Source organism: Tamandua tetradactyla, chromosome 12 (assembly GCF_023851605.1).
Source record: "Tamandua tetradactyla isolate mTamTet1 chromosome 12, mTamTet1.pri, whole genome shotgun sequence".
In the NCBI taxonomy this organism is placed as follows: Eukaryota; Metazoa; Chordata; class Mammalia; order Pilosa; family Myrmecophagidae; genus Tamandua; species Tamandua tetradactyla.
This window is the reverse complement of record NC_135338.1, coordinates 86,829,457-86,855,735: the sequence shown is the minus strand read 5'-3', so window position 1 is coordinate 86,855,735 and position 26,279 is coordinate 86,829,457. Positions and strand designations below refer to the sequence as shown.

The following is a 26,279-nucleotide window of genomic DNA, read 5'->3' as shown; positions in this document are numbered from 1 at the left end:
TTTGCAGATGCAATCCATTTAAAATGGGTTCATACTGAATTAAAGTGGGCCCTAATCCAATATGACTGGTATCCTTCTAAGTAAAAGAGAAGACATACAGACATAGACACAAAAAGACAACAGAGGGAAGACGGCCATGTGACTGTGAAGCAGAGTGGAGTTATGCTTCCACAAGCCAATGGATGTTTGGAGATACCAGAAACTGAAAGAGGCAAGGAGGGATTACTCTCCTAGAGCTTTCAGAGAGAATGGCCTTTATGACACTTTAATTTTGGACTTCTGGATTCCAGAACTGTGAGAAAATAGATTTCTGTTGTTCTAAGTCAACCAGTTAATTTGTTATGGCAGCCCTAAGAAACCAATAGAGCCAGGCATAAATAGTGGATTCCTTTACCTTTGTGGGTAATCGGTTGCATGAGAGAATGTGTATATGAATTGTGTGTGTGTGCGTGTGTGTTTTTCTTTTCAGGAAATTCCCTCCTTAATCTTGAAGTTTTGAAACTTAATTATGTTTTATCTGGGTGAGTCATCATTTCCAATTATTTTACCAGGAATTCGGTGAGCTCTTTCAGTGAGAAGCTACCTGCCTTTCTTTAGCATGGGAAAATATTCTCTCATCGTTGTTTCAAGTATGTCTTTTTTTTATTGAATTTTCTCTACTTGCTCTTTTTGATCTCATTGTTACGTGAAGTACAGATTTCAAGTTACGCTCCCCCATCCCTGAAATTTCCTTCCATATTTTGTAGCTGTCTTCTCCTTTGCACTGTGTTCTAGTAGAAATACTTCAGGATGATCTTTGAACCCATTAGTTCTTCTTCAATTACATCCTTACTCCATTTACTCAATTATTCTACTTCAATAATCAAATTTTGTGGAAAATAATTCTACTGTAAGAAGGGATGAAGTTCTGAGACCTGCTGCAATGTGGATGGACCTTGAAAACATTAGACTGAGTGAAATAAATCAGACACATAAAAACAAATACTATATGATTTTGCTTTTATGAAATATCTAGAAATAGCAAATTCATTGAGAAATAAATTAGATTACAGGTTTCCAGAGGGTTGGGGGGATGGAGGAGCTCATTGCTTGGTAGTTATGGAGTATTTGTAAATTTTGGATATTAAAAATAATAATATCAAATTTCACGTTTCTACAACATTTTATGGCTAATCTATTTTCCTATCACTCTGAAAATATTACTTTTGGAATATTAGTTTTATTATTCTAAATTAGAATACATACTTATATTATTTGAAAGTCCTGTTCACTTAATTAGCTTTATTTTCTCACAGTTCTTGCCCTTCCCTTCTGTTCATGATAGGACCCTGGAGGTGATTCCTTCCTTTTACTGCAAAACAAAGAATATAATCAAAGAATAATTATTTTCCTATCTCTCTCTCCTTACTCCATCTTTCTGGCTCTAGGTAGCCTATTTTTGCTTTTTTAAAATGTTTTCTTTTTGAGGGGAAGTAGAGCACATGCACACACACACACATACTATAGTATATATGTAAATAAATATATATGTACAGATATGACATTCATATTTCTTCATTATTACAGGGTCTAAAATGTAAATACTATAAACATTTTTTCCAAATCCCTTTTTATATAATGACATAGCCTAAAGAATAACCATATAAGAATGTGGAGATATTTATCATTTTTTGTTAGAGCTGTGCAGTATTATACTCTATGGATATACCATAGGTTGTTACACTATCATCAAGTTTCTAAATCATGACTGTGACCTTGAGCAAGTAATTTAACCTTCATGAAACCAGCTCAAGGAACACTGTGTGGTTGTTGGTAAATAGATGAATGCATCCTGCCTGGAAAACTTTATCAGAATTAAATATGAAAATTAAATATAATTACATGTAAAGTGCTTTGAACAGTATTGGAAAATGTTTGCTGAAGAAAAGACAATTTTTTACTTTATTGGGTTTTTGTTAGTATTTATTTTGTTTTTATTTTTGTTTTGTTTTGTTATGTTTACCTACAATCCCTAATCAATAGCAAGAAAGTATAATGAATCACGTGGTTTAGACATTAGACTGATTTTCTTTCAAATCATTGAGAAATTTCCTGTTTGGTTTTACAAGAGATCAATCCATTTGGCACTTGATTTGTTAGAAAAGGTCACAGCTGGCCAGCCACGAGATCTTAGAAGACCTTACTCTCTAGGGATAATTTTACCTCTAGGTGAAAACTGATGGAGAACTTAAGTTAATTGAAAAGACTAAACATCATACACACACACACACACAGAACTAGTTATAATGTGTTTCCTGATGGAAATATATAACCTCCTAGGAAATAGTTTGGCAAATAATTGAACCTGAATATGATCAGTTTCTGGGTCTGACCACTTGTCTTCAGGAAATACAGGGATGAGAAAACATGATAAAAGATGGCATAAGGGTTCAAGTATCAAAATCCACAATGTGAGAAACTCTACAGGAAAAAAAATAGCAAGTTTCTATTTTTCTTTTCAATAAGTAAATTGCAAAGAAAAATACGGGAAGACATATCTACAAAAAGAGACTGCAAAGCTGTGTGCCATTTTTGGGGGGTGAGGGGCATACGATTTGAATCAAACAACTTAAAATATTATGGCACAAGAGAATAGTAGAAGTTATTCTTGATTTTCTTAGGTGTTGTAATGATGTTGTATTTAAGTATTTTTAAAGAATCCTTACATTTAAAAAAATATGTTAAAACTAGTGACACATTGATTTATTGAGATGATGACTGAGCTTTTTTCTAATTCTCACAGATTTTTGGTTTGCTTGTAGTTTTGTCTTATAGAGGATGAATTCCCCAATATCAACCACCAGAATGAAATTGAAGGACAGGGTTTCCTATTAGACTTATACTGAGCATCCTCTTATATCTAGAACAGAAACAGAATTGTAGGGTCGGTAAAACATTTCCTAGTTCTCAAGATGGTAGCTATACTCATTTCAGGGACTCCTCAAATACTTAACAAATAGCCTGTAAATTCAATCAATTTTTTATGAATCATGTTTCATCAGAGGATCTAATTTCTCCAAGCTAACTCATTCCTGACTACTAGGCACCCTCATTGGTTCTAAAATTCTCCCTGGTAAAACTAGGTTGAATACATAATTGTACATCTATGCTCAGAGATGTGATGATGTGAGCTACTGAAGACCGCTGAAGCAGGGACCTAAACACTAACTTGGAAGGACTTTACCTTCTAGAAACCTCACAGTTGGCTGTATTACTGAGTCACAGTAACCACAACAGTAGCCTTCATATTTGACATGTCTTATTCTTTCCAATTTCTATGATTTTAACCATCTTTTTCTGTTTGAACCATAGGATAATATGCATATTCCATTTTCCATACTATCTCAAAACCGTTGTAGATGGAGATAATATAAATAAATAGTGGTAATAAAATTCCACCATTTGCCCTTATCTGACTGTACAACCAAAACACCCTGATCTTCGTAGGGCGCAGCTTCTCAGTTTTCAAATGAAAGATTTGAACTCATGCTTGCTGAATACTATGGTATCTGTGTTCAAAGATGCTCTTCTCTTTCTCATCAGAGGCAGACATGGTGGATCAAACACCTTGCTCTTTTGACTGACTCTGACTACAACTTGCCAAGCCACAATTTACCACCAAAGGAAGCCACCAGGAACTTTGAGCTGAAACTTATATCCTAGGATGATGGAGCAATCACCATCTAGAGCATTGCCAGAGGCCACAGCAGAGAGAGAGATCTTGGAAAATCAGTCACTGTTTTTATTCTTTAAATCTTCTGTCTAGAAATGGTATGCCCTACTTTGGCTGACCTTTCATTGGCCATAGCAAATTACATGGCTGTGCTGTTTTGAAATGGTGTATATCCCCTAGAAAAGCCATGTTTTAATCAAAATCCCATTTCATAAAGGTAGAATAATCCTTATTCAATACTGTATGCTTGAAACTGTAATCAAATCATCTCCCTGGATGATGTGATTTAGTCAAGAGTGGTTGTTAAACTGGATTAGGTGATGACATGTCTCCACCCATTTGGGTGGTCTTGATTGGTTTACTGGAGTCCTATAAAAGAGGAAACATGTTGGAGAAAGAGATTCAGAGAGAGCAGAGAAGAATGGCTTCGCCATGAGAAGCAGGGAGCCTACAAGTCAGTGACCTTTGGAGATGAAGAAGGACAACACTTCCCGGGGAGCTTCGTGAAACAGGAAGCCAGGAGAGAAAGCTAGCCAATGACACTGTGTTCACCACATGGCTTTCCAAATGAGAGAGGAACCCGGACTGTGTTTGCCATGTGTCTTCTCACTTGAGAGAGAAACCCTGAACTTCATCGACATTCTTGAGCCAAGGTATCTTTCTGTGGATGCCTTAGATTAGACATTTCTATAGTCTTGCTTTAACTGGGACATTTTCTCGGCCTTAGAAATGTAAACTAGCAACTTATTAAATTGCCCTTTTTGAAAGCCATTCTGTTTCTGGTATATTGCATTCTGGCAGCTAGCAAACTATAGCAATGGCCGTTCCTAACTGCTTACCATGTAGTTAAGGGGAGGGGGGACAGGGCCTGTAAAATATGACTTTATATTTTTCCAGGGCTTTGCAGTCTACAATTAATTTTTGTATATCATTTATTTTTATTTAGTTTTCTGAATTCTATAAATTAAAACAACAGTATAAATTTTCCCATTTTACAGAAGGGGAAATTGAGAATAGGAGATTTAACTCATTATCACAGATTATTAAGTGATTACCTGGAACTAAAATGTAGTCCAATTTACCCTCAGTCTGAAGTAATTGTTTCCAATATTTTTCAAATTCAATATAGTGCTTTGAAAGATTGTAATGCACATTCATAAATGGGTTTAATATATTAAAAGATCAAGTCAAATAGAAGAACTTCAGCTAGTAATATTTATTTACCTCTATTTAGGTACAGAGTTATTTTGAAGCAATCATTTTTTAAACGGTTATATAATTGGCACCAAGGCTAGAAGTAAACACACAGAAGACAGAGAGGTAGAGAACTAACTAAAGAAAGATGTGCAGATACTTTGCATAAACACAGAACAGTTTGGTTAAAAGAAAACTGTATTAGTCAGGAGCGAAGCTATTGGTGATTTTGCAGTAACAACCCCCAAATCTTGATCTTACTAAAACAAAATTTCTCACTCATAGCCCAGTGCCGATTGAGGACACCTAAATTCTAACCCTGGCTCCATCTATCACCAATTTTGGGAAAGTCACATGTCCATAAAGCATCCACTGGCACAAGATATGTCCTAAGGACAAAACTATATTAGGTTTTTGAGTACTTAGAAACAGAAAGGGAACACCATAGAATGCAGAAGGGATATTTTTAAATGGCCAGGAAAGAAGCTGAGAAGCCTGGAGCAACATCAGTGACTAAAGCCATAGATAAATGTGGGACAGCATGGGAAGTACTTGCAGTCTCTCCTTTAACCTCACAAAATGACTGATTTACTGAGCATTCCTTGTGGCAAGATACTATGGAGGATGTCAGATGCATAAGACACAATCCCTGCTCTCAGTGAGACAATAACCTGGTCACAGAATAGATGTCAAGTATAAAATCTATCATGTTTATTATATCCCAAGAGTTTATTATATCCCAAGAGTTTATTTGGGGCTTTCCCTCAGTTGGTTTGTTCAGGTGAAGGACAGAACAGACTGGGTCACGGATATTGAAGCAGCAATATTTGAGCAAAACCTTCAAAGCCCAGAGGGCCTTATTCACAGTGGAACATACGAGAGATATGAAAGAGATCTTGCAATGTGTCATGGAACGTGGAGATCAGAAAGAAGAGGCCAAAGGAAGAACTTTGTCCATTCAGATTCCATGAAAGTAGAAATTTGTTACCTTAGATTTTCTAAGTCTAGATGAAGGGGTAAGGGTTTGGACAGTGGGGAGAATTACTGTGCTCTCAATTTCAAAGAAGCTGAAAGTCTAGGTTAGAACATAATGCTCATTAAATGAATTCATTCAGTCTGCAAAGATTTGTTCCAACACTTCTGGTATGCCAGACTTTATGCCAAGGGCTTTATCTGTGAGGTTTAACCATTGCATGTTATCTGTTCTCTGAATGTCTCGTCACAGTAGGGTGGCCAGGCATGGGAAAACCACCAGCTCTTGCACAGTATGCTGATAGACTGGTGCTTTTTAACTCTAGGTATCACTGGACTAGTTGCTCAGTGGTACTGGCAAAAAAGAGGAAGAATAGCAGATTTAGTGGTTCTCAACACACAGATAAGGTTCTTAATTCTTGGATTTTCTTTATGCCATAAGTCCCATCTTATTTATGGTGACCTTAACTAGTCTGAGATGAAGAGACTTTGAGTAACCAACAACACAGATTTAGTGAAGAAGATAACACCCTTTGGAATGCTATTAGATAAACCGCATTTGCAGAAATTTTGCACAGCCGTAGCAATAGGATGGCTATATTATTTTAACCAGTCCTGCTCTGGCACCCACACAACCCCCTTAGCAACAGAAACGACAGCTTGGTAACAGCAGCTGCTGCTTAATTGAAAACATTAGAAAAATATTACATTATATCTGTATTCGTTGTTTTTATGTTTATTTTCATAAACAACAAGTAAGAAAATAGCCCAAGAAAAATACAAAGGAAACATGAAACAAAGGTACAAGATTAACAATCGTAATGGAGGAACTGTTGCTTGAAATTTAATTTTCTGGGGGTTCCTTTCACTCTTCATGCAAATGAGCAATCTTTTTCTGTTCCAAGGGCCAGAAATCCCTCCCATGCTGTTGAATTTAGTCCTTAGTCTAAAGTTTGATTAACTCAAGGGGGCAATACGGTATGGTTGTCTTTGTGTACATCTGTCTATTTGTGTGTTGGGGGGAGTAGTGTTCAGATTTTAAAGTGCTTGCACATATACAGACATAGGTTCTAGGCCTATAATCTGGATCACATTGATGTGAAGCTTGGGTTGCATGTGTTAGAATAGCAACATGAATCCAGCTCTGGTTGAGTGACCTATTCACAAAAACGCCAGCACCAAAGTATGAAACACAATTGTGATGGGTAGGGTCTGGTGTCAACTAGGCCAAGAGATGAGGCCCAGTGACCTGGACAGACAAACAAGGGCTTGACTGTTGCTGCAAGGGTGTTATTTGGCTGGTTGATAAACCGGAAGGCTGGTGTATTAAATCATCAGTCAGTTGATTCCAGCTGTGGCTGATTACACCTGCGATCAACTAAGACATGTCTCCCACACTGAGATAATCCAATCAGTTGAAGGCATATAAGCAAGAGAGACTTTTCACTGCTTCTTCAGCCAGCGAGCCTCTCCTGTGGAGTTCATCCAGATCCTTCATCAGAGTTGCCAGTTTCACAGCCTGCCCTATGGATTTTGGACCTTTCTATTCTCAGGGTTATGTAACATACCTTCATAAATCTCATATTTACAGATATCACCTGTTGATTCTGTTTCTCTAGAGAAACCTGACTAATATATCAATTAAAAGAACGTTAGTACCAAAAGAGAAATATAACATGGTTTTATGCAAGCAGTACATATTAACAACGAGTGAATATGGAGACATTTGCATCCCCAAATATAAAGCAGGAAGGGAGCTTCAAGTTCATCTGGTCTCCACATTCATTTAGATCAGAAATTCAAAACTTTACATTGGCATCTCAGAAAGCTAGGTAAACGCAGGAGATGTGCTTTAGTTTGGGCAATGTTTTTTTTTTTTTTTTTCAGTCATACTGAAAATAATATTCCTAATGAATTTCAGGGGCCCTAAACATTATTTGGCATATAGTCAGAATCATCTGGTCATTGGAAACCAGGTGTCCCTATATGCAAATGAAATTTCCAAATGCAGGCAATGTAACAAAAGCTCCCATTGCAAAATTAAGATTGAATGTTCTAGTTAATAGCAGTGAACTCACAAAAGAAGCATGTAAACTCTTTGATCCATATATTTCTACCATGCAATTTTAGCTACTATATTTTTGGTAATAAAATTCAGGACTTTTGTTTAGTTTATTTGGAGCCTAAGGAAAACAAACACTATTCTGTAAGCTTCTTGAGGTCACCAATTGTACCTTACTTATTCTCTGTTCCTTCTGGCACATAGTGAAAAGCCTTTGATGAAGTAGACGCTCTACAGATAAACAGGACAATGAATTGGAAGATTTATTTTTTACCTATCGAAAGATAAGATGGAATGGTAGCTGCTGTAGTTTGCTAGCTGTCAGAATGCAATATACCAGAAATGGAATGGCTTTTAAAGGGGGAATTTAATAAGTTGCTAGTTTACAGTTCTAAGGCAACCAAGGAAAGATACATTGGTTCAAGAAGGCCGATGAAGTTCAGGGTTTCTCTCTCAAGTGGAAGGGCACATGGCAAACACAGTCAGAGTTTCTCTCTCATCTGGAAAGGCACATGGTGAACAGGGTGTCATCTGCTGGCTCCTTCTCCTGACTTCCTGTTTCATGAAGCTCCCCTGGAGGCATCTTTCTTCTTCATCTCCAAAGGCCACTGGCTGGTGGACTCTGCTTCTCATGGCTATGTCGTTCTGCTCTGCTTTCTCTAACTCTCTTATTATCCAAAATGTTTCCTCTTTTATAAGGCTCCAGAAACTTACCAAGACCCACCCAAATGGATGGAGACATGTCATCACCTAACCCAGCTTAGCAACCACTCTTGATCAATCACATCTCCAGGGAGATGATCTAATTACAGTTTCAAACATACAGTACTGAATAGGGATTGTTCTGCCCTTACAAAATGGGATTTTGATTAAAACATGGATTTTCTGGCAGACATACATCCTTTCAAACCAGCACAGTAACTAAGACATTTCTCCGTTAGGTAGAAATTTTAATGCAATATTTAATTGATTCATCTATTTATTTATTTGAGTAATACATAAGGAGGTTCCACTCTGCTCAACCAATGGCCTAGGCAGTAGACTGAGATTTTCTACCCAATTCTTATATTGCTGTCTTAGTTGACCAGTGTGGTGGCCTAGGGTCTGGCTTCTCTCATAAACAGCCCATAACAAACTTGCTTTAGCCAAGGACAAAGGTAAAGAATGTGAACAATCTCCCTGGAGGAAGAAGAATGCAACTGCAGATATAAAATAACATTGACTGTATCTTAGTTTTTTTTTTTTTTTTATTAACGGAAAGAAAAAAAAATTAACACAACATTTAGAAATCATACCATTCTACATATGCAATCAGTAATTCTTAACATAGATGCATGATCATCGTTTCTTAGTACATTTGCATCGGTTTAGAGGAACTAGCAACACAACAGAAAAAGACATAAAATGTTAATATAGAGAAAAGAAATAAAAGTAGTAATAATACTAAAAAAAAAAGCAAAAAACCCTATAGCTCAGATGCAGCTTCATTCAGTGTTTTAACATGATTAGTTTACAATTAGGTATCATTGTGCTGTCCATTTTTTAGTTTTTGTATCTAGTCCTGTTGCACAGTCTGTATCCCTTCAGCTTCAATTACTCATTATCTTACCCTGTTTCTAACTCCTGCTGGACTCTGTTACCAATGACATATTTCAAGTTTATTCTTGAATGTCCGTTCACAACAGTGGGACCATACAGTATTTGTCCTTTAGGTTTTGGCTGGACTCACTCAGCATAATATTCTCTAGGTCCATCCATGTTATTACATGCTTCATAAGTTTATCTTGTCTTAAAGCTGCATAATATTCCATCGTATGTATATACCACAGTTTGTTTAGCCATTCTTCTGTTGATGGACATTTTGGCTGTTTCCATCTCTTTGCAATTGTAAATAACGCTGCTATAAACATTGGTGTGCAAATGTCCGTTTGAGTTTTTGCCCTTAATTTCTTTGAGTAGATACCTAGCAATGGTATTGCTGGGTCGTATGGCAATTCTATATTCAGCTTTTTGAGGAACCGCCAAACTGCCTTCCACAGTGGTTGCACCATTTGACATTCCCACCAACAGTGGATAAGTGTACCTCTTTCACCGCATCCTTTCCAGCACTTGTCATTTTCTGTTTTGTTGATAATGGCCATTCTGGTGGGTGTGAGATGATATCTCATTGTGGTTTTGATTTGCATTTCTCTAATGGCCAGGGACATTGAGCATCTCTTCATGTGCCTCTTGGCCATCCGTATTTCCTCTTCTGGTAGGGGTCTGTTCAAGTCTTTTTCCCATTTTGTAATTGGGTTGGCTGTCTTTCTGTTGTTGAGTTGAACAATCTCTTTGTAAATTCTGGATACTAGACCTTTATCTGATATGTCATTTCCAAATATTATCTCCCATTGGGTAGGCTGTCTTTCTACTTTCTTGATGAAGTTCTTTGATGCACAAAAGTGTTTAATTTTGAGGAGCTCCCATTTATTTATTTCTTTCTTCAGTGCTCTTGCTTTAGGTTTAAGGTCCATAAAACCACCTCCAGTTGTAAGATTCATAAGATACCTCCCTACATTTTCCTCTAACTGTTTTATGGTCTTAGACCTAATGTTTAGATCTTTGATCCATTTTGAGTTAACTTTTGTATAAGGTGTGAGATACAGGTCTTCTTTCATTCTTTTACATATGGATATCCAGTTCTCTAGGCACCATTTATTGAAGAGACTGTTCTGTCCCAGGTGAATTGGCTTGACTGCCTTATCAAAGATCAAATGTCCATAGATGAGAGGGTCTATATCTGAGCACTCTATTCGATTCCATTGGTCGATATATCTATCTTTATGCCAATACCATGCTGTTTTGACCACTGTGGCTTCATAATATGCCTTAAAGTCCGGCATTGTGAGACCTCCAGCTTTGTTTTTTTCCTCAAGATGCTTTTAGCAATTCGGGGCAACCTGCCCTTCCAGATAAATTTGCTTATAGGTTTTTCTAATTCTGAAAAATAAGTTGTTGGGATTTTGATTGATATTGCATTGAATCTGTAGATCAGTTTAGGTAGGATTGACATCTTAATTATATTTAGTCTTCCAATCCATGAACACGGTATGCCCTTCCATCTATTTAGGTCTTCTGTGATTTCTTTTAGCAGTTTTTTGTAGTTTTCTTTATATAGGTTTTTTTTCTCTTTGGTTAAATTTATTCCTAGGTATTTTATTCTTTTAGTTGCAATTGTAAATGGGATTCGTTTCTTGATTTCCCCCTCAGCTTGTTCATTACTAGTGTATAGAAAAGCTACAGATTTTTGAATGTTGATCTTGTAGCCTGCTACTTTGCTGTACTCATTTATTAGGTCTAGTAATTTTGTTGTGGATTTTTCTGGGTTTTCTACGTATAGTATCATATCGTCTGCAAACAGTGATAGTTTTACTTCTTCCTTTCCAATTTTGATGCCTCGTATTTCTTTTTCTTATCTAATTGCTTTGGCTAGAACTTCCAACACAATGTTGAATAATAGTGGTGATAGTGGACATCCTTTTCTTGTTCCTGATCTTGGGGGGAAGTTTTCAATTTTTCCCCATTGAGGATGATATTAGCTGTGGGTTTTTCATATATTCCCTCTATCATTTTAAGGAAGTTCCCTTGTATTCCTATCTTTTGAAGTGTTTTCAACAGGAAAGGATGTTGAATCTTGTCAAATGCCTTCTCTGCATCAATTGAGATGATCATGTGATTTTTCTGCTTTGATTTGTTGATGTGGTGTATTACATTAATTGATTTTCTTATGTTGAACCATCCTTGCATACCTGGGATGAATCCTACTTGGTCATGATGTATAATTCTTTTAATGTGTTGTTGGATACGAGGATTTTTGCATCTATATTCATTAGAGAGATTGGTCTGTAGTTTTCTTTTTTTGTAATATCTTTGCCTGGTTTTGGTATGAGGGTGATGTTGGCTTCATAGAATGAATTAGGTAGTTTTCCCTCCACTTCGATTATTTTGAAGAGTTTGAGGAGAGTTGGTACTAATTCTTTCTGGAATGTTTGATAGAATTCACATGTGAAGCCATTTGGTCCTGGACTTTTCTTTTTAGGGAGCTTTTGAATGACTAATTCAATCTCTTTACTTGTGATTGGTTTGTTGAGGTCGTCTATTTCTTCTTGAGTCAAAGTTGGTTGTTCATGTCTTTCCAGGAACCCGTCCATTTCATCTAAATTGTTGTATTTATTAGCGTAAAGTTGTTCATAGTATCCTGTTATTACCTCCTTTATTTCTGTGAGGTCAGTAGTTATGTCTCCTCTTCCATTTCTGATCTTATTTATTTGCATCCTCTCTCTTCTTCCTTTTGTCAATCTTGCTAAGGGCCCATCAATCTTATTGATTTTCTCATAGAACCAACTTCTGGTCTTATTGATTTTCTCTATTGTTTTCATGTTTTCAATTTCATTTATTTCTGCTCTAATCTTTGTTATTTCTTTCCTTTTGCTTGCTTTGGGATTAGTTTGCTGTTCTTTCTCCAGTTCTTCCAAGTGGACAGTTAATTCCTGCATTTTTGCCTTTTCTTCTTTTCTGATAAAGGCATTTAGGGCAATAAATTTCCCTCTTAGCACTGCCTTTGCTGCATCCCATGTATCTTAGTTTTAAACATTATTCATAGTAAAACATCAGGTTTTAGGCCCCGTTAATGGTTATTCTAGAAACCCAATGTCCTCACACTCTATGGAATGTCTCTGTTCTAGAATCATATATTATGCCTTGTACTCCCCCAATCCCTTGCAGAGTGCTGAATGTCTGGAATGGCTGCCACCAAAGAATTTCTGTTCCTAAGTCTCAATAAGTCTATGTCTGCTTCTGTGCCTGGCATGTTTTCCAGTCTCACAGTCACCCCAGCCTTGCTCTGCATAAACTCAGTCTGGGCCCAAACAACCAGGGCTGTAAAAAATGTTTTTCCCACACCAGTGACTCCAGATGCTCTACTTACTTGTCAATAAACAAGTGATTCAGTTATTATTTCAAGGATCCTAGGGCAACTTGATTCATGTTTGCCAACAGCATTTGAAAGGAAAGGTGCAAAGGTAACATATTTGAAAGTTTGTTTATTATTTTTTATTTTTCCAACTTAACAGTAACCTTTTATTCCCCTGAGTCTGTGGGGAGAGCAGAGACCAAAAGACCTTTCTCAATGCTGACTAGCAAAGCAGGCCAAATTACTTAGTGGTCTCGCCTTTTTAAATCATCTTTGAGCTATCAGTTCAGTGACTAGAGTTGATGTGTAGTAACTTGCTAAAGAGACTATAGCCCTTCCTCTAATGACCAGTATCATCATATGTATCTTTGTGAAGTGCTTTCTGGATAAAAAAAAAAAAAATTCCTTTTAATTTGAAAGAGATGTTTCCATTCTCATTTGGCTTTTCCAATGGATGCAAAGTTCCAAAATGAAAAAACAACATAAAAATTACTTCCAAGAAAAAAGAACAACAGGATCACAAAACCACTAATTAAAACCCACAAATGAAGGCAGTTGATAAGCATGCATTAGACTGATAAAAACTCAAGGTTACATTCAGGAAGTTTTTAATACTTGGCTCATCAGTGAGTTGAGATATACAAAATGTCATGTTAAAGCTATCTCTCTCTGAATCAAAGATAGTCATTACATAGTAAATCTCAAAATCAAATCAAAAGGAATGAAGGAACAAAAAGAACCTCTTCAATTGCTCTATTAATGATTCAATGCAAAAGGAAAATCTTTTAGCATGTATTAGTGACTCCAAGTCAGACAAATAAGTGAAAATTAAATATTGTAAATATCGAGACCTTTATTGGAAATGCAAATCAACAGTCTAAATCATTCAAATGAATCCTTGGAAAATGCTTTAAAAATACATTAAAGCTAGCTAAATAAAAGGATTAATTACAGTCTTTCCCCGCCGGCCCGCCGCGCGGCGCCCAAGCCCCGCAGCAGCCGAGCCGCCCGACCCCCTTCCCCCCTCTCTTTCCCCGCCGGCCCGCCGCGCGGCGCCCAAGCCCCGCAGCAGCCGAGCCGCCCGACCCCCTTCCCCCCTCTCTTTCCCCGCCGGCCCGCCGCGCGGCGCCCGAGCCCCGCAGCAGCCGAGCCGCCCGACCCCCTTCCCCCCTCTCTTTCCCCGCCGGCCCGCCGCGCGGCGCCCAAGCCCCGCAGCAGCCGAGCCGCCCGACCCCCTTCCCCCCCTCTCTTTCCCCGCCGGCCCGCCGCGCGGCGCCCAAGCCCCGCAGCAGCCGAGCCGCCCGACCCCCTTTCCCCCTCTCTTTCCCCGCCGGCCCGCCGCGCGGCGCCCAAGCCCCGCAGCAGCCGAGCCGCCCGACCCCCTTCTCCCCTCTCTTCCCCCTCCTGCTCCGGCTGCTCTCCAACCACCACGGTGCCCTCTTCCCCCGCCTTCACCGTGCTCCTCCGCCACCAGCCTCGACAGCCTTGCCGCCCTCACCTTTCCTCCTCCAGAACAGCTACTGGGGGAGTGGAGATAATACAGAGCAGCTCCCGGAGCCACGACGGAGATCAAAGGGACAGCGGACCCCATCCTGGAACGGCTGACTATCTGGGAGAACCAGCTCCGGTGAGATCACCAAGGGGCACGGGCTTTCCTGGGTGGGACGACAAGCGACCGGAGTCCCTCCCTTCCACCTTCCTGGGCCAGCTGGTAGAATTGGACAGGCGGTCCCCTTAGGCCGCGGTGGCTGGTGCCCCCACCACACGAGGCCCCCCGGAACAACTGAGATAGTTGGGTCGGAAACCCCCAGACTGCGGAGAACAGTGACCGGGGGATCCCTTCCAAACACGTGACTCCCCCGTCGGCTGGGAACAGTGTACTCTCCCGGGCTGCGACAGCTGGCGCCCTCCCGCCACGCTTGGTGCCCCACGCAGACTGGCTAATTTGGCCGGACGCTCTCCTGTGCTGCGACGGCCGGCGACCCTCCCCACGTTTGGAACCCCGGGCCGGCTGGCATTCTTCCAAGACGCTTAGGTTGCCGAACCTCCCCTACGGCGAGAGTTTTCCAGAGTTGAGGGACCCACAGCAACTTTCGCTGGTGGAACCCACAGACAGGCGTGTGCCACGAGCACCACCTACTGGGCAGGATAGGAAGAACAGAACCCAGAGATTGCGCAGAAAAATCTTTCAAGCTGTGGGGTCGAACACCCAGGGAAATCTGACTAAATGCCCAGACGCCAGCAGAAGACAACGGATCACGCTCAGAAAATTGAACATATGGCCCAGTCAAACGAAGAAACCAATAGTTCAAATGAGATACAGGAGCTGAAACAACTAATGCTGAATATACGAACAGAAATGGAAAACCTCTTCAAAAACGAAATCGATAAATTGAGGGAGGACATGAAGAAGACATGGGCTGAACATAAAGAAGAAATAGAAAAACTGAAAAAACAAATCACAGAACTTATGGAAGTGAAAGATAAAGTAGAAAAGATGGAAAAAACAATGGATACCTACAATGACAGATTTAAAGAAACAGAAGATAGAATTAGTGATTTGGAGGATGAAACATCTGAACTCCAAAAAGAAACAGAAACTATCCGGAAAAGAATGGAAAAATTTGAACAAGGTATCAGGGAACTCAAGGACAATGTGAACCGTACAAATATACGTGTAGTGGGTATCCCAGAAGGAGAAGAGAAGGGAAAAGGAGGAGAAAAACTAATGGAAGAAATTATCACTGAAAATTTCCCAACTCTTATGAAAGACCTAAAATTACAGATCCAAGAAGTGCAGCGCACCCCAAAGAGATTAGACACAAATAGGCGTTCCCCAAGACACTTACTAGTTAGAATGTCAGAGGTCAAAGAGAAAGAGAGGATCTTGAAGGCAGCGAGAGAAAAACAATCCGTCACATACAAGGGAAACCCAATAAGACTATGTGTAGATTTCTCAGCAGAAACCATGGAAGCTAGAAGACAGTGGGATGATATATTTAAGTTACTAAAAGAGAAAAACTGCCAGCCAAGACTCCTATATCCAGCAAAATTGTCCTTCAAAAATGAGGGAGAAATTAAAACATTCTCAGACAAAAAGTCACTAAGAGAATTTGTGACCAAGAGACCAGCTCTGCAAGAAATACTAAAGGAAGCACTAGAGTCAGATACAAAAAGACAGAAGAGAGAGACATGGAGAAAAGTGTAGAAAGAAGGAAAGTCAGATATGATATATATAATACAAAAGGCAAAATGGTAGAGGAAAATATTATCCAAACAGTAATAACTCTAAATGTCAATGGACTGAATTCCCCAATTAAAAGACATAGACTGGCAGAATGGATTAAAAAACAGGATCCTTCTATATGCTGTCTACAGGAAACACATCTTAGACCCAAAGATAAACATAGGTTGAAAGTGAAAGGTTGGGAAAAGATATTTCATGCAAACAACAACCAGAAAAGAGCAGGAGTGGCTATACTAATATCCAACAAATTAGACTTCAAATGTAAAACAGTTAAAAGAGACAAAGAAGGACACTATATACTAATAAAAGGAACAATTAAACAAGAAGACATAACAATCATAAATATTTACGCACCGAACCAGAATGCCCCAAAATACGTGAGGAATACACTGCAAACACTGAAGAGGGAAATAGACACATATACCATAATAGTTGGAGACTTCAATTCACCACTCTCATCAATGGACAGAACATCTAGACAGAGGATCAATAAAGAAATAGAGAACCTGAATATTACTATAAATGAACTTGACTTAACAGACATTTATAGGACATTACATCCCACAACAGCAGGATACACCTTTTTTTCAAGTGCTCATGGATCATTCTCAAAGATAGACCATATGCTGGGTCACAAAGCAAGTCTTAACAAATTTAAAAATATTGAAATCATACACAACACTTTCTCGGATCATAAAGGAATGAAGTTGGAAATCAATAATAGGCGGAGGGCCAGAAAATTCATAAATACATGGAGGCTCAACAACACACTCTTAAACAACAAGTGGGTCAAAGAAGAAATTGCAAGAGAAATTAGTAAATACCTAGAGGCAAATGAAAATGAAGATACAACATATCAAAACTTATGGGACGCAGCAAAGGCAGTGCTAAGAGGGAAATTTATTGCCCTAAATGCCTTTATCAGAAAAGAAGAAAAGGCAAAAATGCAGGAATTAACTGTCCACTTGGAAGAACTGGAGAAAGAACAGCAAACTAATCCCAAAGCAAGCAAAAGGAAAGAAATAACAAAGATTAGAGCAGAAATAAATGAAATTGAAAACATGAAAACAATAGAGAAAATCAATAAGACCAGAAGTTGGTTCTATGAGAAAATCAACAAGATTGATGGGCCCTTAGCAAGATTGACAAAAAGAAGAAGAGAGAGGATGCAAATAAATAAGATTAGAAATGAAAGAGGAAACATAACTACTGACCTCACAGAAATAAAGGAGGTAATAACAGGATACTATGAACAACTTTACACTAATAAATACAACAATTTAGAAGAAATGGACAGGTTCCTGGAAAGACATGAACAACCAACTTTGACTCAAGAAGAAATAGACGACCTCAACAAACCAATCACAAGTAAAGAGATTGAATTAGTTATTCAAAAGCTCCCTAAAAAGAAAAGTCCAGGACCAGACGGCTTCACATGTGAATTCTATCAAACATTCCAGAAAGAATTAGTACCTACTCTCCTCAAACTCTTCAACATAATCGAAGTGGAGGGAAAACTACCTAATTCATTCTATGAAGCCAACATCACCCTCATACCAAAACCAGGCAAAGATATTACAAAAAAAGAAAACTACAGACCAATCTCTCTAATGAATACAGATGCAAAAATCCTCAATAAAATTCTAGCAAATCGTATCCAACAACACATTAAAAGAATTATACATCATGACCAAGTAGGATTCATCCCAGGTATGCAAGGATGGTTCAACATAAGAAAATCAATTAATGTAATACACCATATCAACAAATCAAAGCAGAAAATTCACATGATCATCTCAATTGATGCAGAGAAGGCATTTGACAAGATTCAACATCCTTTCCTGCTGAAAACACTTCAAAAGATAGGAATACAAGGGAACTTCCTTAAAATGATAGAGGGAATATATGAAAAACCCACAGCTAATATCATCCTCAATGGGGAAAAATTGAAAACTTTCCCCCTAAGATCAGGAACAAGACAAGGATGTCCACTATCACCACTATTATTCAACATTGTGTTGGAAGTTCTAGCCAGAGCAATTAGGCAAGAAAAAGAAATACAAGGCATCAAAATAGGAAAGGAAGAAGTAAAACTATCACTGTTTGCAGACGATATGATACTATATGTAGAAAACCCAGAAAAATCCACAACAAAATTAATAGAGCTAATAAATGAGTACAGCAAAGTAGCAGGCTACAAGATCAACATTCAAAAATCTGTAGCTTTTCTATACACTAGTAATGAACAAGCTGAGGCGGAAATCAAGAAACGAATCCCATTTACAATCGCAACTAAAAGAATAAAATACCTAGGAATAAATTTAACCAAAGAGACAAAAAACCTATATAAAGAAAACTACAAAAAACTGTTAAAAGAAATCACAGAAGACCTAAATAGATGGAAGGGCATACCGTGTTCATGGATTGGAAGACTAAATATAGTTAAGATGTCAATCCTACCTAAATTGATTTACAGATTCAATGCAATACCAATCAAAATCCCAACAACTTATTTTTCAGAAATAGAAAAACCAATAAGCAAATTTATCTGGAAGGGCAGGGTGCCCCGAATTGCTAAAAACATCTTGAGGAAAAAAAACGAAGCTGGAGGTCTCACGCTGCCTGACTTTAAGGCATACTATGAAGCCACAGTGGTCAAAACAGCATGGTATTGGCATAAAGATAGATATATCGACCAATGGAATCGAATAGAGTGCTCAGATATAGACCCTCTCATCTATGGACATTTGATCTTTGATAAGGCAGTCAAGCCAACTCACCTGGGACAGAGCAGTCTCTTCAATAAATGGTGCCTAGAGAACTGGATATCCATATGCAAAAGAATGAAAAAAGACCCATCTCTCACACCCTATACAAAAGTTAACTCAAAATGGATCAAAGATCTAAACATTAGGTCTAAGACCATAAAACAGATAGAGGAAAATGTTGGGAGATATCTTATGGATCTTACAACTGGAGGTGGTTTTATGGACCTTAAACCTAAAGCAAGAACACTGAAGAAGGAAATAAATAAATGGGAGCTCCTCAAAATTAAACACTTTTGTGCATCAGAGAACTTCATCAAGAAAGTAGAAAGACAGCCTACACAATGGGAGACAATATTTGGAAACGACATATCAGATAAAGGTCTAGTATCCAGAATCTATAAAGAGATTATTCAACTCAACAACAAAAAGACAGCCAACCCAATTACAAAATGGGAAAAAGACTTAAACAGACACCTACCAGAAGAAGAAATACGGATGGCCAAGAGGCACATGAAGAGATGCTCAATGTCCCTGGCCATTAGAGAAATGCAAATCAAAACCACAATGAGATATCATCTCACACCCACCAGAATGGCCATTATCAACAAAACAGAAAATGACAAGTGCTGGAGAGGATGCGGAGAAAGAGGCACACTTATCCACTGTTGGTGGGAATGTCAAAGGGTGCAACCACTGTGGAAGGCAGTTTGGCGGTTCCTCAAAAAGCTGAATATAGAATTGCCATACGACCCAGCAATACCATTGCTAGGTATCTACTCAAAGGACTTAAGGGCAAAGACACAAACGGACATTTGCACACCAATGTTTATAGCAGCGTTATTTACAATTGCAAAGAGATGGAAACAGACAAAATCTCCATCAACAGAAGAGTGGCTAAACAAACTGTGGTATATACATACGATGGAATATTATGCAGCTTTAAGACAAGATAAGCTTATGAACCATGTAATAACATGGATGGACCTAGAGAATATTATGCTGAGTGAATCCAGCCAAAAACTAAAGGACAAATACTGTATGGTCCCACTGATGTGAACGGACATTCGAGAATAAACTTGAAATATGTCATTGGTAACAGAGTTCAGCAGGAGTTAGAAACAGGGTAAGACAATGGGTAATTGAAGCTGAAGGGATACAGACTGTGCAACAGGACTAGATACAAAAACTCAAAAATGGACAGCACAATAATACCTAATTGTAAAGTAATCATGTTAAAATACTGAATGAAGCTGCATCTGAGCTATAGGGTTTTTTTTGTTTTTGTTTGCTTGTTGGTTTGTTTGTTGTTGTTGTTTTTTACTATTACTACTACTTTTATTTCTTTTCTTTTTATTAACATTTTATATCTTTTTCTGTTGTGTTGCTAGTTCCTCTAAACCGATGCAAATGTACTAAGAAACAATGATCATGCATCTATGTGATGATGTTAAGAATTACTGAGTGCATATGTAGAATGGTATGATTTCTAAATGTTGTGTTAATTTCTTTTTTTTTTTTTCCGTTAATAAAAAATAAAAATAAAAATAAAAAAAAATAAAAAAAAAAAGGATTAATTACAGAAAATTGTATTATTACTTCTGTAGACTTACAAGCTTAAAGTTGGAAGGATCCCAGAAGATATCTAAGTCTAAAATAATCACCTCTTTGTCAAAGTAATAATCTCTTCTCTGATACACATTATAGATCTTCATATAAATATTGATCATACTGCCAAGAAATGAGGAATACCTCTCAATATGTCAGCTATGGAACATTGCAAATGTTCTTTAAATGGATTACATTCGTATCTTGCATCTTGGACAACTTAGTGAAAGAGCTCATATTCTAGAGTCCTAGAACCTTTAAAAAACAAAATTCTGATGGATAAAAGTGTTCAGGTTTTAGAGAGCCTGAAAGTTGATGTAAAGTTTGTAAAATAAAAAGTGTGTGTAAAGTTTACAATTGCTGAAGCTGTAGATTTTTTTTAACTCTATTGAGTTAGCACAGTCACGACTGACAATTATCCAAAAGAAAATAAGGAAAGAGAAGTGCAAAAACACAATCGAGGGGAACAGAATCCAGTTATGCTTTCACTTCTACCACTGGCCAGTCAATAACACATTTGCCTTTAGAGACAAGTCTCTGAACTAGAGTTTAAATATTGGTAAAACGTGAAGTGTAGCACTTTCCATTTAGCGTGAAAACAGGGACTCAAACGGATTATCTGTACACCAATATTCATAGCAGTGTTTTCTACAATAAGCAAAAAGTGGAAGCAACCCAAATGTCCATCAACAGATGAAAGTATAAACATTTTATATACATGCAATGAAATATTATTCAACTGTAAAAAAGGCATGAAATTCTGAAACATATTATACATGGATGAAACTTGAAGACATGATATTGAGTGAAATAAGCCAGAGGCAAAGGCACACACATTATATGATCACACTGTATGAAACATCTAGAATAAACAAATTCATAGAGACTGAAAGTAGATTAGAGGTTACCAGATGCTTGAGGGGAGGAGAGGTACGAGGAGTTATTGCTTAATGCATGCAGAGCTTCTGCTTGGGCTGATGAAAAAGTTTTGGTAATGGATGGTGGAATGTTAGCACAATATTGTGAATGTAATTAATACCCATGAATTGTACTCTTGAAAGTGGTTTAGAAAAGGAAATTCTGTCTTGTCTATATATATATATATATATATATATATATATATTACATAATATATATATATATACTACTTATATATATATATATAACTACAATAAAAATTAAAGAAAAGAATATATGATATAAAATTTGTGAATGTGCTTAGACTTGTTCAGTGATTTGTGCATGACAGAAACTCCAAAAAATGTCAGTTAAATGTAACTGAATGTTTGGGTTCTCATTTTTGCTATATCTGATATGAATGAGCAGAAAAGAAATTAACTATCAATATGAAAATTTTAATTGAATATAAGAAAACATCTCTATAACCAATGAAATATTTGAAAATTGATTAAATGTATGAAATGTTCTTTCCCAGTGATGTTCATATTTTTTTTGGCATGAGCAGGCTAATTGCACTACATAAATGCCAAAATACTAGCATAGACCTTATATTGTTTGTGATATTAGATTGTCTTGTGATATTAGATTATTATGTTTCATTTATCACATGAAAATTTTCATTTTGCCTTGAAAGTCAGAAATAAGACAGTACTATTTGTTACACTGAGCAAAACTATATTTTGGGTTTTATAATACCAACCTGTCATCCTCATATCACCCAGAGAAACTATTTATTCATTAAGCACTAGATTTAAATAATATTCAGTTGACAATAGATTGAAACATTGCAGAATTTTGTAGCAAAAATAAAGTTGCTGAGGGTTTTATGTACTAATTATATTATTTACAGGTATTAAAAATCTACCAAGATTTCACTGAAAATTAGAATTTCTCTTAATCCTACTGATCAAAATTTCTCCAATCAAAATACATAGAAAATAATCTATATCAGGGGATCAATCCTCTTTCAGATAAATTATGCATGAGATATACAATCAAATACATTAAGCACTGCGGATATCTGATTATCCTATAATCTCTATATATTTATTTCTAATGAAGGGTAATTCCATTTAATGTTGTGATCCCTTTCCAGCTGGAGATTTCAGTTTGATAACTCAGTGCTTATATTAATCCCAACATTTATGTGCAAGCATATTGATTCATTTGTTTGGTGGCAGTGTTGGCTGCTTCAGGGGGCGTTTACATCAATCCTGAAAAATCAGGATATGGAAATGATAATGGATATGGTTACTAACTTTGTCATTAGAACATGCTGTTTCCATTTCAGCTGGAGTCTTGGGCCAAAAGAGCATTCAAAAAGACTATATCCTTTCCCGTAAGCATGTTAACATTCTGAGTGTCTCACCTGGAGATTTTGTAGGATTATGTGTTGAGAAATGGTTAAATTCATTCGAAAAGCTTTGACGAACTTTTGGTTGTTTTTAATTCACTGTAATGTCGGCAAGTTGAATACAGTATTTTTTTAGAGTAGCACGTAATACCATCAACAAATTTCCTGTCTTGAGCATTTTAGGACTATGACTCGGGTTTTGCCAAAGGAGGTAGGGGAGGAAGACAAGGAAGGGGAAGGTCAGGCAGGGGCAGGGTTTGTTTGGGGAGAGGAGTGGGAGAGAAGCCATAGGCACCTGGCAGAGGAAAGAACCCTTTGCTAAGCACATATCACAAGCAATGAAATTCCTCAGGCAAGGCGCCAGCCAGGTGCATTTCAAAGAGAAGCACTGGAAGGGGAGGGGAGCAAGTGTCACTCAAGGCGGATATTTATGAAAGATGACAGTTTGCAAATATCTCAATCTTGGACAAGCCTGAGCCAGTGACACGGAGGAGTGCGCAAAATTGGACGCGTCAGGAGCCAACATTTATTTCATCAGGACCTGTCCAATCTTCACTGATGGTTTGATAGTCTGGGGACAGCGGGCACCAGTGGGGCTCATTCTGCTGGTGACTCTCAGCCAGTTTGCATGGCTCAGTCCAAGAGTTGTAATAAATATGTAAAGAAGGATAAAATCAAGAATTTTAAAAAGCTCTGTGTGTAGAACCTGCACACGACCGGATTACTTTGTTAACTATGCCAAAGAGGAGGCAGAGTAATTACAGAAATATTGATTGTTTCTCCACCTGTTCGACAGTGAAACAGTGGGGTCTCTTGCCAGTGTGGAGACTTCATCCTGATGCAAATATCCTAATGGGAAGAAGCCATCCCATTAGATGCCCTCCGCCACAGCAGCTGCCCTGCAGTCTCTGATATGCTGAGTGTAGTGAGCTTTGTCAGAAATAGAAGTCTATACTTTTTCCCCAGAAGGGTGAGATACTAAACATTGGCCTGAGCAAATGCTGAAATAAATAATTTTATGAAATATATGAACATTGATTAAATATATAAAATTTTTATTTAAACTGATACCCATAGTGTTTCTATCAAGCTAGTAGAGAGTACAGGCCTCAGAAAGAAGCAGGCATTTGGGAACAAGCCGACCTTGGATTTGACATTGCTATATATCAGAGGTTACCACCTTGCCCGATTCAACCACCGGGTGTATTTAGTTTTGTTTGCAAAATGATTTTAAGGGATACAATTTAAATGCCAGCACTAAAAATCAGTATGAATCTTAATTTCTGATTTCCCTGGAATAAATCAGAAGATTTGGCAAATTTGGGCCTACAATACTCTTGGCCACAACCTGGAAAAGCTCAGTGGTAGCTGCTGCCTTCAGAGGATGCTTCTTCCCCAGTTCTCCATTCCCCAAACTCTCTGATTTTCCCCAATTCAAGGCTGAGGATCAATTGCCCTTGGCCATCAAATTTGTGCTCTTTGTCATTTACACAATGCTCTATTCTACTTATTCATATTTATATATAACATCTTTAAGCACTTGAGTTTTGGCCACAGAAAAGAAACACATTAGTTTGTCCTTGTGGCAAACTAAACTTAAACATTTATTGGGTTAAGTTACAATCTCAGGTTACCCTTAACATTAAAATAAGGATAATGCATATTTTTTTCATATGATTGTTGGTGAAGATGAGATATTGGAGTGAAAAGCCTTAGGACAATGTGGGCACTACACAAATGCTAGTTTCATTCATATGCCCTTTCCACTTCTTAATCCCTTTAGAAGAAAAATATATATAGCATCTCGTTTTAGTACTAAGTATAGATGAACAGATGTTTTATCTCCATTGGTGTAAGAGTTTGAAAGCTGTCCTCCCCTCCATACATTCTGGTGAGTGTCAAATAGTGGTCATGTTTTACATTAAGCATTATACTATAGCAGTGCTTCTCAGACTTGAATGTGCATCAGAATCACCTGGACAGCTCATTAAAACACCTACTGTTGGGTCCCTATCTGAAGTACTGCTGGAGAAGGGGTATTCCTAGCTGCTTTGAGAATCAGGGCGCTGCTTGATTATGATGGAAATCATAGAGGCTGCAGAGAAATAGCATACTGTATTCATTGCCTCCAACAAAGAGAAGTAAGTTTATGATATCTGTAGCAAAGTCAAGTACTTGATCCCAAGTGTGTTTCTTTCTAGGCAATAGAGTTCCCACAGTCATTAAGTCAAATGATGTGAACTGGATGAATGAAGATCTAAAGAGAATGTGGTTCTGGCCATCACAACCACAACCAGAGATTTCAAAGTCTATGAGTCAATAGCATGATGATCAACATCCTCAAGAAAGAACAAGTAGAAAACACACTTGTAAATGTCAAATGATGTGCTATTCTTGTTATTTTCAGTATTAATATTATTTTTATTGATTTGATCATTGCTCTCTAGGTAATCATCACTCTGTAGCTGTTAGTGTTGGTCCTCTGAAATGATTTTTGGAGATTCCAGTGTGATTTAGTTATACAGCTAACTGCAATGTCATAGCTAGTTCTCCCTATCTGACAGGCGAAGAATGCCTCTCCCCCATCTTTGCATATCATTCACAACAATGCCAGATGCAAATGAAGATGCTTTCCCTTTGCAGATACACAAAGCCTTTCTCTGGCTTATAGGATTACTGCAACTCTATTGAAATAGATGTTGAATTCAATTAAAGACCGTGTTTTTCCTTCATTTATACTTTGCATTTCTCAGAATCTTGAATAATTAAACATAAATGTGTGGTAATGCAGTTCTCATTTCAATTATGCAAAGTTCAGTTTCATTTTTCATCATTTTTTTAAAATGTGGGGGCATCTCTGAATGCACGCAATTAAGTGAGAAGTGGGTGTTAGGCAGGGACTCAGACCCAGATAGGTGTTAAAGCTCAATCACCCAACTTCTCTTCAGCAATTGGTGGTGAAAGATACCTGGATCACTCATGTACATATTTTAATTTTGTGTTTTTCAGGTCACCCTTTAACACACCAGTTCCTCTCTGATGGAATAAATGTGGCCTCTGTGGCTTCTCTGCAATATCATGCTATTGACAAAAGTAAAATGTGCGTAAATCTGTCCTTACTACCCCAACAGAAATATGATTTGTTGTTTTACCTTGAAAAATATTTAATGAGTGGAAAAATGGGGTGATTAAAAGTCTGAAAGTGAGTATTAAATCATAGCATTCAGGGCCTAACAGACTCGTGAAAATGTATGTAGGCTCTGTATTCTCTGCACAAATAAAAGTTTTCTCAACTCCTTACCCACCTATGGCTATGTGAAAAGAGTAGGAGTGAGGAAGAAATTTTTTCCCACATATGGTTCATTCTTGGAAATTAATTAAATACTATGTGTGACTTTGGGTAAGTAACTTTAATTTCCTAAGGCTCAGTTTTCTGATATGTAAAATGGGTACA

At 37.7% G+C, this 26,279-nt stretch overlaps 1 long non-coding RNA gene across 1 annotated transcript; it reads left to right on the top strand.

Moving 5' to 3' along the window:
* The first annotated feature begins 328 nt into the window (after positions 1-328).
* On the top strand, positions 329-26,048 carry LOC143651646 (uncharacterized). The gene is made up of 4 exons (XR_013160092.1): positions 329-521; positions 3,583-3,810; positions 25,027-25,194; positions 25,835-26,048. It is a non-coding gene; the product is annotated as an uncharacterized LOC143651646 (long non-coding RNA).
* Positions 26,049-26,279: the final 231 nt, after the last annotated feature.